Source organism: Rana temporaria, chromosome 13 (assembly GCF_905171775.1).
Source record: "Rana temporaria chromosome 13, aRanTem1.1, whole genome shotgun sequence".
Taxonomy (NCBI): domain Eukaryota; kingdom Metazoa; phylum Chordata; class Amphibia; order Anura; family Ranidae; genus Rana; species Rana temporaria.
Window position 1 is genome coordinate 44,032,873 of NC_053501.1, and position 13,713 is coordinate 44,046,585.

At 40.9% G+C, this 13,713-nt stretch overlaps 1 protein-coding gene across 1 annotated transcript in view; it reads right to left on the reverse strand.

The window, feature by feature from the left end:
* Nucleotides 1-13,713, reverse strand: part of SLC25A21 (solute carrier family 25 member 21) — a 397,660-nt gene that overhangs the window by 138,910 nt on the left and 245,037 nt on the right. The gene's annotated exons all lie outside the window — the stretch shown is intronic.

Here is a 13,713-nt window from a genome sequence, read left to right on the forward strand (position 1 = left end):
TCATCTGCTCTTAAGCAAGATGGCTGTAGCCGTCTTCTTGCCCTTATAGCCAGGGAGCAGCGGGAAACTTCTAATATTTCAGCAATAAAGGCTAAAACCGGGGAGATGCACACCTCAGGGGATGACATTTTAAAGGATTTTCAACAATTCTATAAGGACCTATACTCCTCTAAAGCCAGTTATAGTTTAACGGATATGGCTTTGTTGTTACAAACCTGCCCGTTTCCACAGCTTTCTGAGGCAGACAGGGAAATGTTGAATTCACCCATAACCCTGATGGAGTTAAAGTAAGCCCTGGAAGGGGCTCCACATCATAAATCCCCAGGACCGGATGGAATACCGGTGGAGGTGTACTCCCACTATGGGGAGATTCTTCTGCCTCCATTGCTACAAGTCTTGCAGGAGGTAGCCGAAATGGGTATCTTGCCAGATAGTATGCAGGAGGCGATTATTATAGTATTATTAAAGCTGGGAAAAGATGGGCTCCTGTTGGACTCTTATCGTCCGATCTCTTTATTGAATGCAGATGTCAAGCTAAATGATGGCTAAAATCTTGGCCACAAGGTTATCTCGGGTAATTGACAAACTGGTACATTTGGACCAGTCGGGTTTCATACCCAATCGCTCTACGGCGGATAATAGCCGGCGATTATATATGAACTTACAGGTACCGGTGGATAACCCGGGGGGTAGGGCCATTCTGTCCTTGGACGCCGCTAAGGCGTTCGATAGTGTGGAGTGGCCTTACCTCCTGGAGATCCTGGCAAGATTTGGACTGGGGAGTAGGTTTATAGAATGGGTAAAGGTGCCCTTACTCCAAACCCAGGGCTAGACTTTGCATCAATAATAATCTTACCCTGCATTTGATCTGTATAGAGGGACCCGGCAAGGGTGCCCGTTGTCCCCATTGCTGTTCGCGCTAGCAGTCGAGCCTCTGGCCATTAATTGGTCTAAATCAACTTTGGTGCCTATAGACAAGTTAGGGGAACCCCTGCCAGCTGGAGCAGAACAGATTATGATAACCAAAAGTTTTAAATATCTGGGAGTGGTGGTATCCCCAGACCCGTCAGAGTATCTTCAGCTGAATCTGGGCCCTCTGTTGGATAGACAGAGGGAAAAATTAAATAGCTGGTGTAAGCTTCCACTGTCGGTGGTAGGACGGGCAAATTTAATAAAGATGGTATGGGCACCACAGTTTCTATACATTTTTCACAACTCACCTATATGGATCACAAACAAATGGTTTAAACAAATGGATACATTAATGAGGGATTTAATTTGGAAGAAGAAGGCAGCCAGGATAAGCTTGGCTACTCTTCAGTATAAAAAAGACAGAGGAGGCCTGGCAGTCCTTTATCCCAAAATACATTTTTTGGCCTCCCAGCTTCAGCAGCTGGGGGCGGGAAAAGAGTGAGGACCCTATATGTAATTTGGTCACTATATCTGTCCCTACATTAGAGGCAGCATCACATTTGGAAATGGTATCCCATATTCTGCCCCGATATGTACTCTCCTTAAAAGGGTATGGGGGGAGACCCGGAAAGTTCTGGGGAGAACCGGTTTGCTGCCCTTTACGCCGATATGGCATAACCCGAGATACCCAGAACTACAGGAATTAAGGGGATTTACCCCCTGGAAGGAGAAAGGGATTTATTTTTTTGCACAGCTGTATGAGGGGGGGAGGGGGGTACTAAAAACATACGAACAGCTGTGTCAAGAATTCCAGCTAAATCCAAGGGGGTTTTATCAATACCTCCAAATCCGACACGTTTTGCAGGCATAACAAATAACACAATCACTAGCAATAGTGTCATCACCCCTGATGGAGGAAGTTCTTGGAACGGATGATCGGAAAGGATCAAAAATCTATATAAAACTGCCATCTATGGTGCAGGATCATACTACTCTGAGATGCTGTAGTAAATGGGTAGAAGATATAGGGGTATAGAGCTTTAGAATCCTTTCCGGTAGTATCGGTATCTGTGTCTCATAGACTTTCACAATTATTTATTTTGCATAGGGCATATAGAACACCATTGTAGATGCATAAGTGGGGGGGGGGGGGGAAGAGACTCCCCCCAATGCCCGAAGTGTAAAGTACATCAAGGGGATTTTATACACCTAATATGGAGATGCCCAAAATGACACCGGTATTGGGAGGAAGTCTCCCAGTGTATAACTAGTTTGGCTCAGGTACCAGTTCCTTTGGATCCTTTGGTGTACCTACTTGGTGCTATAGATGTCGAGCTGTTCTCAAAAGGAATGTATCTTATCATAACCAGATTGTTATATCTGGCGGGAAAACGTATTGCACGACATTGGATGGCACCAGGGGTACCCACAGGGAGGCAGTGGATCCAATATGTAAATTCCCTACTTCTAAGAGAAAGATTGTCCTATAGCCGTAGGGGGGAAATGAGTAGGTTTGATCTTATATGGCAACCATGGTTGGAGGATGTTAGTCTTGCGCCACCACAACTGGTAAGGGATAGACTCCGGAGATAGGGAGCTTGGTATGGTCGAGGAGGGGGGGAAGATGCAAAGGGGCAAAAAAGCATAATCCATTTGAGAAAAGGTATATGTACTAGACCCTAGAGAAGCCTGGGGGTAGAAGAAAAACGATACTTAGACACAACAAGGAACAAGTGAGGTGATGGTGGATGGGGGAGGGCTAGGAAGGGTGGAGGGGGGGGGGGAGGGCTAGGAAGGGTGGAGGGAAGGGAAAGGGGAAAATATTTAAAAACAAAAGAGAAATACACAAAAGGTTACACGGTTAATTATAAAAATAATGTATTTATGGAAATATAACTAAATGTCTTTTTAATGTTTAATATATCTTTTGTATATAAAAAAAAAGATGGCTGTGGCTAGAAATGATAGGGGGGAATTATTAAAAGCGATTTGTCAACAAAATAAAACATGGTGACATGAATGGATGGGTGTGAAGATTAAAAATAAATTAAATAGCATTTTCAGTTTGTGGTAAACAGATACAGTTGAGTTCCACTTTAAAACCCTGTAAGTACAAAAAAAAAAAATTGTTGATGTTCCAGAAATATAGTGTGTGCTTATCTTTCTTTCTGACATGAGAACACAGTCAAGTGAATTTATATCTAATATCTACAACACAAATTTTTTAATGAAGTCACCAAATAAAGGAAAGACTGTGTGACTTTATGTTTTGGGGTATAACAACAGAGGCCAGTAATACAATGCAAAGCAGGAGCCATCGATTCCACTTGGAGTCAAGCGGACCACTGCATTAGGAGAAAACACTTTTTCTTATTCTTATTTATGTGTAATAGCTGCAGACAAAAGCTCATCTGAATGATTATTCATTCAAAGAGGGCATTAAATTTGATAACGGATCCACAGCAGGATCCCGTAGAACCAGAGAAATTCAAAGTGTCCGTGTCAGATTAAGCAGGGAAGGGGAGAAGGCGTATATTAATATACCATGGGCAAGAGGTTGCCCCCAACAGAGACATAAACCAGACCATAAAAGGAACCCCTTTTAAACAAGAGGCAAATGGAACCAAGTCCTGGGGTTCACTTCCATATGCAGAGTGGCTCTCTCTTCTATTTGCCAAAGATGATAGCGAAGGCAAAAGAAAACAAGGTTAACGGTTATAACCCTCAAACTAACCCCCAACTGCCCAGAGGTACTACAATAACAAAGGGAATGGGGATTTTTCAATAGGGACCTGGCAAGTACTGTGCCCTCTAAAAAAAAATAGTGACTACATAGAAATACTGGAGAGCAACTCCATTGACCATTTTGAATCGATGCAGTGATGCACCATTAAGTCAACACCTGCATCTGGATGGGTGGTGCTACTTAGAAAAGACATCCAATGCAGCTTTTGTAAATCAGCAAGAGAAGGTTTTAGAGATAAATTCAAAAAGTTCTTATCTGACTGAAGTCTGTAAAAACCTGGTACATACACACAGTTTTTTTTTTTCTGTTCAACCAGCGGGAGTTAGCCTGAACTACCTAACACTTTAAGGCCCCATGTACATGGGACGCTGCTAATCGTACATTCAGAGGCAGTTGGACGCTTTTTTCAACTGCTCCTGAACTCATTCAATGTTATCCTATGTGACCATGTACACAGTCTCGTTTATTGCCATTTAAATTGGTTCAGACGCAGAAGATTTCCACGTTTCAGACGCCAAACGCGACTAAACGCGGCATGTAAATGTGGCATTTAACTTTTTGCCTGTGTCTGTTTCTCCTGTATAGGCAAGCAGTATAACTCGAACATTTAAGATTTCTTTTGCTTCTCATGGGACAAAAAAGAAAAATAATATTTTTCCTAAAGGTGGCTCATTTTCTGTAACCCAACATGTCCAGCTCATCCATATTCGATTAAATTCATATTTATCCATCATTTAAACAGAAACTACAAGGACAAACAGAAGCAATGGAGCATTAAATAGACAGATTATATTTCTGTGGTTTGTATATAATACTATGTAGTGAATGTAAAGCTTGCATACAGCATGTTTGAATAATAATAATATACCATCATTTATAACAATAATGAAGTCATTTCACTATGATTTACAGTAGATTAAACCATTTTGTGGTTTATGATAGGCTTAGAGATAGACATGCACACATATTTCCTTCCCTCTATCTAATCTATATTGTCAGGGTATGCTTCATGCATGAACAATGCCAGTGTTCTATGCTGGGTATGGGGGTCACAGCTGTACTATACATGTACTGTGTTTATTGCTTGTCACACCTAAAGGAATAACATTTTATGCACAATACAGCAATAGAGAACAGTGATGGCTTCTAACTCTCAGTGCCCCTCAGCACCCGCCGGTCCCAGCCTTCCCTGCAGAGTGTGGAAGGGGACAGGATGCGCTCAGTTAGTGGCAGGTTTCACATTGCTATGTCTGGAATTTTATTCCTCAGATCCTGTTGCCTCCGACTCCTCTGGACTCCAATTTAGCAGCAGGGACCATCATGTTTCGCGTTTAATGGTCGTAGAGGGATTTACACGAGTATAAAGGTGCAGTCCACATTTTTATGTAGTTTCAGCCTTTGAACAAACCTTTTTATGATCTCTGTTCAGCATAGAGGCTTTCGTTTTTATTTTCCAGCTCAAGCAGTCATGTAACTTAGATAATTTTTTACCACATAATAATTGTTTCAATACCAGCTTATCTTGTGTACAACTACAACTTTTTGGTTTAAATGCATAAGATGGAGAAAATGAGATTTAAACTAAACCTAATACAGTAAAATTATGATAAAAAGTTAACTTTGCTCAATGCTATGGTCAATAACACAAATTTCACCTTAAAGTTAAGTGACCGTTTAAACAGGCATGGCTCATTGATGTTCTTTGGAGCATGAGACACTGACAGAAAATAGATGTGTCATATACAGAGTATTTATCTATATATTATAAGAGTATTAGAGTACAGTAAGGTGTTCAGTGACCATATAAATAGTATAAACCCAACATTTTTACTGAACTGATCCACTACTTGTTTTCTTAGATTTTACAGATTTTTTTTAAGTAAACAAAAATAGTTCAACTTCTTATCTATCCCAGTAAATTAAGCCTATTGAACAAGTAGCCCTATGGCACCTTTCAGACAGAGAGAATCCATCCAAGCGGAGCAGCCCCCGATCGGTCCGCTGGCTTGAAAGGGGCCTATAGCAGAAGGCTGATAAATGTATGGTCCTCTGCCATATCATATGTGCACAAACAAGGTCCATAAAGACAGAGTCCTGACCTCTACGATAGAACACCTTTGGGATGAAATAGAGCGGAAACTGCGAGTCAGGCCTTCTTGTCCACATCAGTGCCTGACCTCACCAATGTGCTTCAGGAAGAATGGTCAAACATTACCCATAGACACACTCCTAAACCTTGTGGACAGACTTCCCAGAAGAGTTGAGGCTCTTATAGCTGCAAAGGGTGGGCCAACTCAACATTGAACCCTACAAACTAAGACTGGGATGCCATTAAAATTCATGTGCGTGTAAAGGCAGGTGTCACAATACTTTTGGTAATATAGTGTACCAGCCTGTATGTCAGCATCAGACATGATTCACGAAGGTTGGGCCCCTTTTTAAACATCAGAGCATTCTAAATCAAGCTTGTTCCACATCTCTGGTGCCACAGGGCAGTGAGCAGTAATTGGGGGACTATGTGCAATATAAAGCCTAAAGAACTTTAAATCAGCTAAATACGTCCAGGGTGTATCAAAACAAATGCCATTCAGTTGGGTTTCTTTCTAAAGCAGCCACAGCCTAAGGAGAACAGAATGTCTCCTACCAGCATGCAGCAGAGTGGGACCCATGGCCTCAGTTTGAAAGGTATTTCTCTGCAGAGGTCTTGCATGCATAGGAGTCACTATGTTGCCCCTTAAATTAATATTCCTCTTTACAATACTTACAGGAAGAGGAATGAATGATTTAAATTCCTTCCTGGCAGGATCCTATACAAGTTTGGGTTGAAGCTTAGGAGAGAAAATGTAAAAAATTGGTGGATGGCTCATGACTAAAAGAGCATAATCAACAATCGTTAAAATCGTTATTTCATAAGGTCCATGTCAGTAACAAGGGAAAACAGAGGGAGAAAAAAATTAATTAAATAAATAAATGTCCAATGATAGTCCAATAATAGTCCAAAAGCACTAGCGGCAGCAATCCTGAAGCAGAAGCGAGCTCTGGAAGATATACGGAAAAGAAGGAGATGCGCATCTCCTTCTTTTCTGTATAGGAGAGAAAATGTACCTGGCTGATGGGAAGAGAAGAGCCAAGGGGTAGAAGTATGACATATAAGACAGGATCAACCCCTGGGATGGGCACTCCTGCTATCGGGCATAAAAAGGTACACTGCCACTCAGCATGGAGCTGATGATTGACAAACGTATGGGTTATCAATTTTATGGACTTGTGCCGAGAACTGTTACAATAAAATTGAGCTGGACTGAGCTTGTGGCTGCTGCATGTGTCTGAAGTCAAATCTCAATACCCTTACTGATTGGAAGCATCAAAGGCAGGAGGTTTTTTATCTTAATGCATTCTAAAAAACCTTCTGTGTGCAGCAGCCCCCCCCCAGCCCCCCTAATACCAACCAGAGTCCCATCGATCCAGTGATGCTGTACGAGAGCCTCGGCTTTTCGGGACTCTCCCTCCTCATTGGCTGAGTCAGCAGCGGGCGCCATTGGCTCTCGCTGCTATAAATCAAGTCAGTGAGCCAATGAGGAGAAAGAGGGGGTGGGGCAGAGCCACGGACACACAGAGCAGCGGTTCGGCTCGGGTGGCACTCGGCAGGAGGGAGGGGCCAGGAGCGCTGGAGAAAGATCCAAGAAGAGGAGGATCGGGGTTGCTCTGTGCAAAACTACTGCACAGAGCAGGTAAGTACAACATGTTTGCTATTTTTAAACAAAAATATACAAGACTGTAATAGAACTTTAAAGCTGAGCTCCACCCTAAAGTGGAACTTCCGCTCATCGGAACCCTCCCTCCCCCTCCGGTGTCACATTTGGCACCTTTCAGGGGAGAGGGGGGTGCAGATACCTGTCTATTTGCTTGAGCACAGAGCTGGAAAGTATCAACAATAGATGGATCCATGGTCTTATAGTATGAGCTTTGTGCTACTGACCAATTCAATCTCACAGTCTATGGGCCCCCCCATCCAGGTAGTTACCGGGAACTTTCATTTATTCAACCAGCCCTTATAAGTACTTCAGAGACCAGTGAGTCTAGGCTACCATTGCGCTGGATTAATTTGTGTACTCTCTGCAGTGTCATCTCAAGCTCTTAAGTTATTGGGCATGCCCATTTCAACTGTGTGAGCTACACAACACCTCCTCTCTAAATTCTTGAGATAATGAAGATGGAGGTACTTTCTGTCCTAGGGTGACAATAATTCTTCTGCATTGTTACAGTACAGTGAGTAAAGCCCTGTACACACGATCGGACCTTTGTCTGACCAAATTCACATCGGAGTTCCGACGGAATTCCATCGGAGGAAAAGAGAACATGTTCTCTATGTAAACGCTGATGGAATTCATCGGAATTTCCAATGGGGCATACACACGGTCGGAAAAAGTCAGTATGACTTTTTCCATCGGAAATTCCGATCGTGTGTACGGGGCATACGTGTGTTACTAATAGGATAAAAAAATAAAAATAAAGGGACAAAAACACACAGGGACCACATCTCGGGACTGGTAAGCGTCAATATGCGGAATATTTTTTCTTGGGGTTAAATACTTTTTAAAGGTAAATTTTGCAACAAAGTTTTGTTTTCGTCTTTATCTTTTCAAAGGGCTATTCAATTTTATCTTGCTATTTTGGCTCGTGTTTTCCGATTCAGATTTTATGAAACGTATAAACCCTCCAGCTTGTGTGTGGTCATCAAGGGCTGCCAGTGGTGACAAATCTATTAAATAGAGCTATATGAATTCACCCAGAATTGTAAACCTTCTCAGACACAAGTCCATTGGGCAACTGCCAGACTGCTAGCCTGCCTGGTGGTCAAAGAAATTTCCGATGGCTGCTAATATTCTTGAAACCTATAGACAAGGTACGTTATTTCTATCTTTATTTACTTCTTAGTTTTATACGGTAACTCAAGTTGTTTCTTATTTACCGTAATTAAAATGTAACTGAAATTCATAAAATGACAGATGTGGTGATATGTAAAGGCACTGCACTGTGCCTGCCATCCAATAATATTTAAGATATATAATACACCTAATAATATAGGCTTTATAGAGCTGAAAAAACATTCCAAGACTGCTGACAACAAGCAAGTTAAGTTTTCCATGAAGGCCGTGTCTTCATCCTGATTTCTGACCCTGCTCCTAACTATGTGGCAGCTACAAAACTCTAGGAATCTCCATTTCTGCCCATTCTAAAGGCACCCAGGGAGTAACAAGAGCTGATGTGTTAAAGATGTTCCCATGTAACTAAAGGAGGTTTTTATAAGGGGCAGAGGAGACGATAGGCGGCCAGGATCTGTTACAATGATAGTGGATCAAATTACACTCTACAGATAATCAAAGCAATGTATATTCGGGACAGACTGGATTTTGCAATCACCTCATCTAGTTTAATGGATCCACCATCAATAATGGTTGTCTAACTGTGAACAATGGAAACGAAGATCTGACTGTGCCAATTCATCAAAGATAACATTCTATTTCTCTCCTGGCTCAGCCAATAGTACTGTGCAGTTTTCTATGGATCACGAAAGATAGCCAACAACATGCTGTATTATCAAAAAAGAGCTGTCAAGCAGAGAGGAAAGTGAACGGAGGGATAGCTTATCTCCGTACTGCCGCTTCTTCCTCTGCTACAGTACAGTAATCTTCAATAAAAATAAACATTTGAACTGTCAGCTTCTATTCATCATTCTCTGTTGTCTGCAGTGTGGGAGGACACCCTGAGCCTGAGCACCTGACTATGGATTCCACATTTGGACTTACAAATCCCCCCACCTGTAGTAAGTGCTGCACTTTGTATTTGTTTTCTCTACAGTAGAGAAAAGTCAGGTTACACAACCTGGCTCTGCTTTCTGGTAGAGCTGCGTCTATCTCAGGAGTGGATGGACAAAATTCAAATCCTTTGCCAGGTGAAACATCTTTTATATATATATATATATATATATATATATATATATATATATATATATATATATATATATATATATATACAGTACAGACCAAAAGTTTGGACACACCTTCTCATTCAAACAGTTTTCTTTATTTTCATGACTATGAAAATTGTAGATTCACACTGAAGGCATCAAAACTATGAATGAACACATGTGGAATAATACATAACAAAAAAGTGTGAAACAACTAAAAATATATTTCATATTCTAGGTTCTTCAAAGTAGCCACCTTTTGCTTTGATTACTGCTTGGCACACTCTTGGCATTCTCTTGATGAGCTTCAAGAGGTAGTCACCTGGCGCAACACCCCATCACTCTCCTTCTTGGTCAAATAGCCCTTACACAGCCTGGAGGTGTGTTTGGGGTCATTGTCCTGCTGAAAAATAAATGATGGTCCAACTAAACGCAAACCGGATGGAATAGCATGCCGCTGCAAGATGCTGTGGTAGCCATGCTGGTTCAGTATGCCTTCAATTTTGAATAAATCCCCAACAGTGTCACCAGCAAAGCACCCCCACACCATCACACCTCCTCCTCCATGCTTCACGGTGGGAACCAGGCATGTAGGGTCCATCCGTTCACCTTTTCTGCGTTGCACAAAGACACGGGGGTTGGAACCAAAGATCTCAAGTTTGGACTCATCAGACCAAAGTAACCACAGATTTCCACTGGTTGAATGTCCATTCCTTGTGTTCTTTAGCCCAAACAAATCTCTTCTGCTTGTTGCCTTTCTTTAGCAGTGGTTTCCTAGCAGATATTCTACCATGAAGGCCTGATTCACACAGTCTCCTCTTAACAGTTCTAGAGATGTGTCTGCTGCAAAAGGTGGCTACTTTGAAGAACCTAGAATATGAAATATATTTTCAGTTGTTTCACACTTTTTTGTTAGGTATAATTCCACATGTGTTAATTCATAGTTTTGATGCCTTCAGTGTGAATCTTCCATTTTCATAGTCATGAAAATAAAGAAAACTCTTTGAATGAGAAGGTGTGTGCAAACTTTTGGTCTGTACTGTGTATATATATATATATATATATATATATATATATACACACACACATGTATATATATGATAAGGAACTGGGTATAACAATTAAACTTTAATTATAACATAAAGCATACACATCATTACAGACACTAGGTGCTGGCCTGCATTGTGCCCAGGGTTGTATTGCTGCAACGGCCTTTTTCAAATAGGGTGCCTTAAGGGTTTCTTCAGGGGTGCCTTGGCAAAATGCCTAAAAATTGCCCCAAAATTGTATACAAGCTAGTGGGTAGATGAAACCTGCCTTTAGTTACACAAAGCCACATATTTTTATTGTACACAACTACAAACTTGTAGCTGCCAAACTCCTAATGACCAATGAAATCATCAGTTGATAAGAAGAATGTCAGTTGCCTGCATAGCATCCTTGTTAGACCCTCCCTTGCCTCTCTCCATTAGCTTTGGGGTCTTATTAGCTAAGTGATGGAGAAGAACCGAGGGAGAAGAGAAACATTGGAATACTAGTCAGTACCAGTTTGCAAAAGTGTATTTGGTTTGGATGAATAAATCACCTCTAACGTTGGACGTCCTACATGTATTGATGATACTACATTATGTAAAACTATTAGAATCATTTTTACATTTTAGAATGGGGCACTTCAAAACTGTCCATAATTTTGGAGGGTACCTTGAGATTGTCCACAATTTTAAAGGTTGCCTTGACTGAAAAAATGTTGAGAAACGCCATGCTGCACAATGGAAACCTGTGGCTTTCTGCAACAAAAAGTCAGTTGTGATCCACTTGCTGGCTTGTACACAATTTTGGATAAATTTGAGGCAATTTTTGGGCATTTTGCCAAGGCACCCCTGAAGAACCCAGAAGGCACCCAGGTTGAAAGAGACCGTACTAGATGAGCCAATTATCATAGAAGCATTCATAAACATCCCTTTGCAGTTACCATCTGTGCCCCCCAAAGTCAACAATACCCAAAACAACTTTCCTAATACACATTGAGCATCATTGGTGATGACTGGCTAGTTAAGTGTCACTTTTGCAAACAGCAACTTGCTTGTGTAAGTGCTGGACATGGCTGTTATCTGCAATTTCCTAACATGCCAAAAACATCTACAATATATAAAATCATCTTCTTTACTCATCACCGTTGATTAGGGATGAGGTTCGGATTCAACATTATCATAAATCTGTAAACTTTTTTATGAAAAGCCTACTAACTCGTCGTCGGAAACAAGGAGCAACTTATAATGAAGTGCATCGTTTTTCCCTGGTCAGCAGATGCAAGAAGCAGAAATGTAATTGATAACCTAGCCCTCTATTTATAAGGGGGGGGGCTCATAGCATCCATATTGTCAGTATGTGTTGGAACTGTTAGGGAGAGCTAACAATTTTATACAGACACAGTTTTTTTGTGTATTTAATGTCTACTTTTGACATTGATACATGTCCCCAATGGCAGTTTTAAGCTTTTGTTTGACAATAGCATGCTTATTTGCCCTACAAATAGGCAGAACTGAACAACAAGGATTGCCATTCAAAGACTTTCATGAGGTCTGGCGCAAATTTTTCAAATTTCGATCCAGATTCGCAATTTTTTTTACGAACTAAACCCAAGCAGATTCTCTCATCTTTAGGGCTGATAAGAAACCATCCTGCCTATAGGCATGCATATTCTTAATATATAGTATACTATTCTCATTCCAAGCTTCACTATTATTGACTGCATAGGATCAATAACAAAAAAGACTTTCAACAAATAAGCTTTTGATTGGTGGCATACATTTGCAAGCATGCTCTCTATATATTCCAATTAGTAAAGCAAGAATTGGAAATAGCTCAAGTTGGAGTTTGAAGTTTTGGCCCCACTGAAGAGCAGGCTGATAAACGAGTTGCTTGTGTATGGCTGTCCAATTAGAGGCAAGATTCTCCATCAGCTATGACCAATAATCTCAAATGTTATCAATCAGTGATTGTCTATCGATAACTCGGCAATGGTTAAACACTCAGCAGTGGATTTCTTCAGCATGCTGGAAGAGTTTGGCAACAAGTTAAAGTGGAGTTCCACCCTGATTTTTTTTTTTTTAACAAAAATCCTAAAAAAAAAACGTGATTTTTTTTTTTTATACACTTACCAGAAATACCAGTTGCTATGCAGAAGTCTGTAATCTGCCTCTTCATTGTCCGCAGTGGGTCTTCTTCCTCTGTCCTAGTCGCGGTGTCTTCTGGTGAATAGGGCGCACTGCCTTCTGGGAACTGTGTGTATCTCAGAGAGCAGCCGGCCCATTCACAAAGAGCATGCGCATGCACAGTAAGAAACGGGCAGTAAAGCCGCACGGCTTCACTGCCTGTTTCCCTTACTAAGGATGGCGGCGCCGTGAGCTGCTAGGATCGAGGGACCAGCCTTGTGGGGGGCTGACATCGTAGGCAAGTAGGACAGGTAAGTATCCTTATTAAAAGTCAGCAGCTACAGTGTTTGTAGCTGCTGACTTTTAAAAAAAAAATTAAAACGCAGGTGGAACTCCCCTTTAAAAGGTATAAAGAACAATGATCATTGACATTGTATCTCTAACTAGCATGGCCATGGATAGAGCCAAATTAGGGTACTATATGTATAGATTTGTTTTATTGTGAAAGCTGCAGTTCAAAAAATACTTTTATTTCACTAAATTCAAAATGATTAACGTATTTTTTTTTCTTCTATTGTTTATTTGATAAACTGATTGTAAGATCCATGAGCAGGGCCCTCCTACTCCCTCTGTATTGAACTGTATTGTAATTGTACTGTCCCCCTTCTACATTGTAAAGTGTTGTGCAAACTGTTGGTGCTATATAAATCCTGTATAATAATAAGTAGAATAAAGTTTATGGGGTCAATAGCAAGCACGTATTCCAGCTGTTTTATTTCTAGGGAACAAAAGCAAATGTAAGAAGACATTTGATTGGTTGTTATGGAACAACCCAGGCTCCTTTCTCTGTGTCAATCTTTTTGTTAAAGTTTTGAGTAACACGATTTTGTAACAAGAAATTGTTGGGTAGCACAAAATAATACAAAATA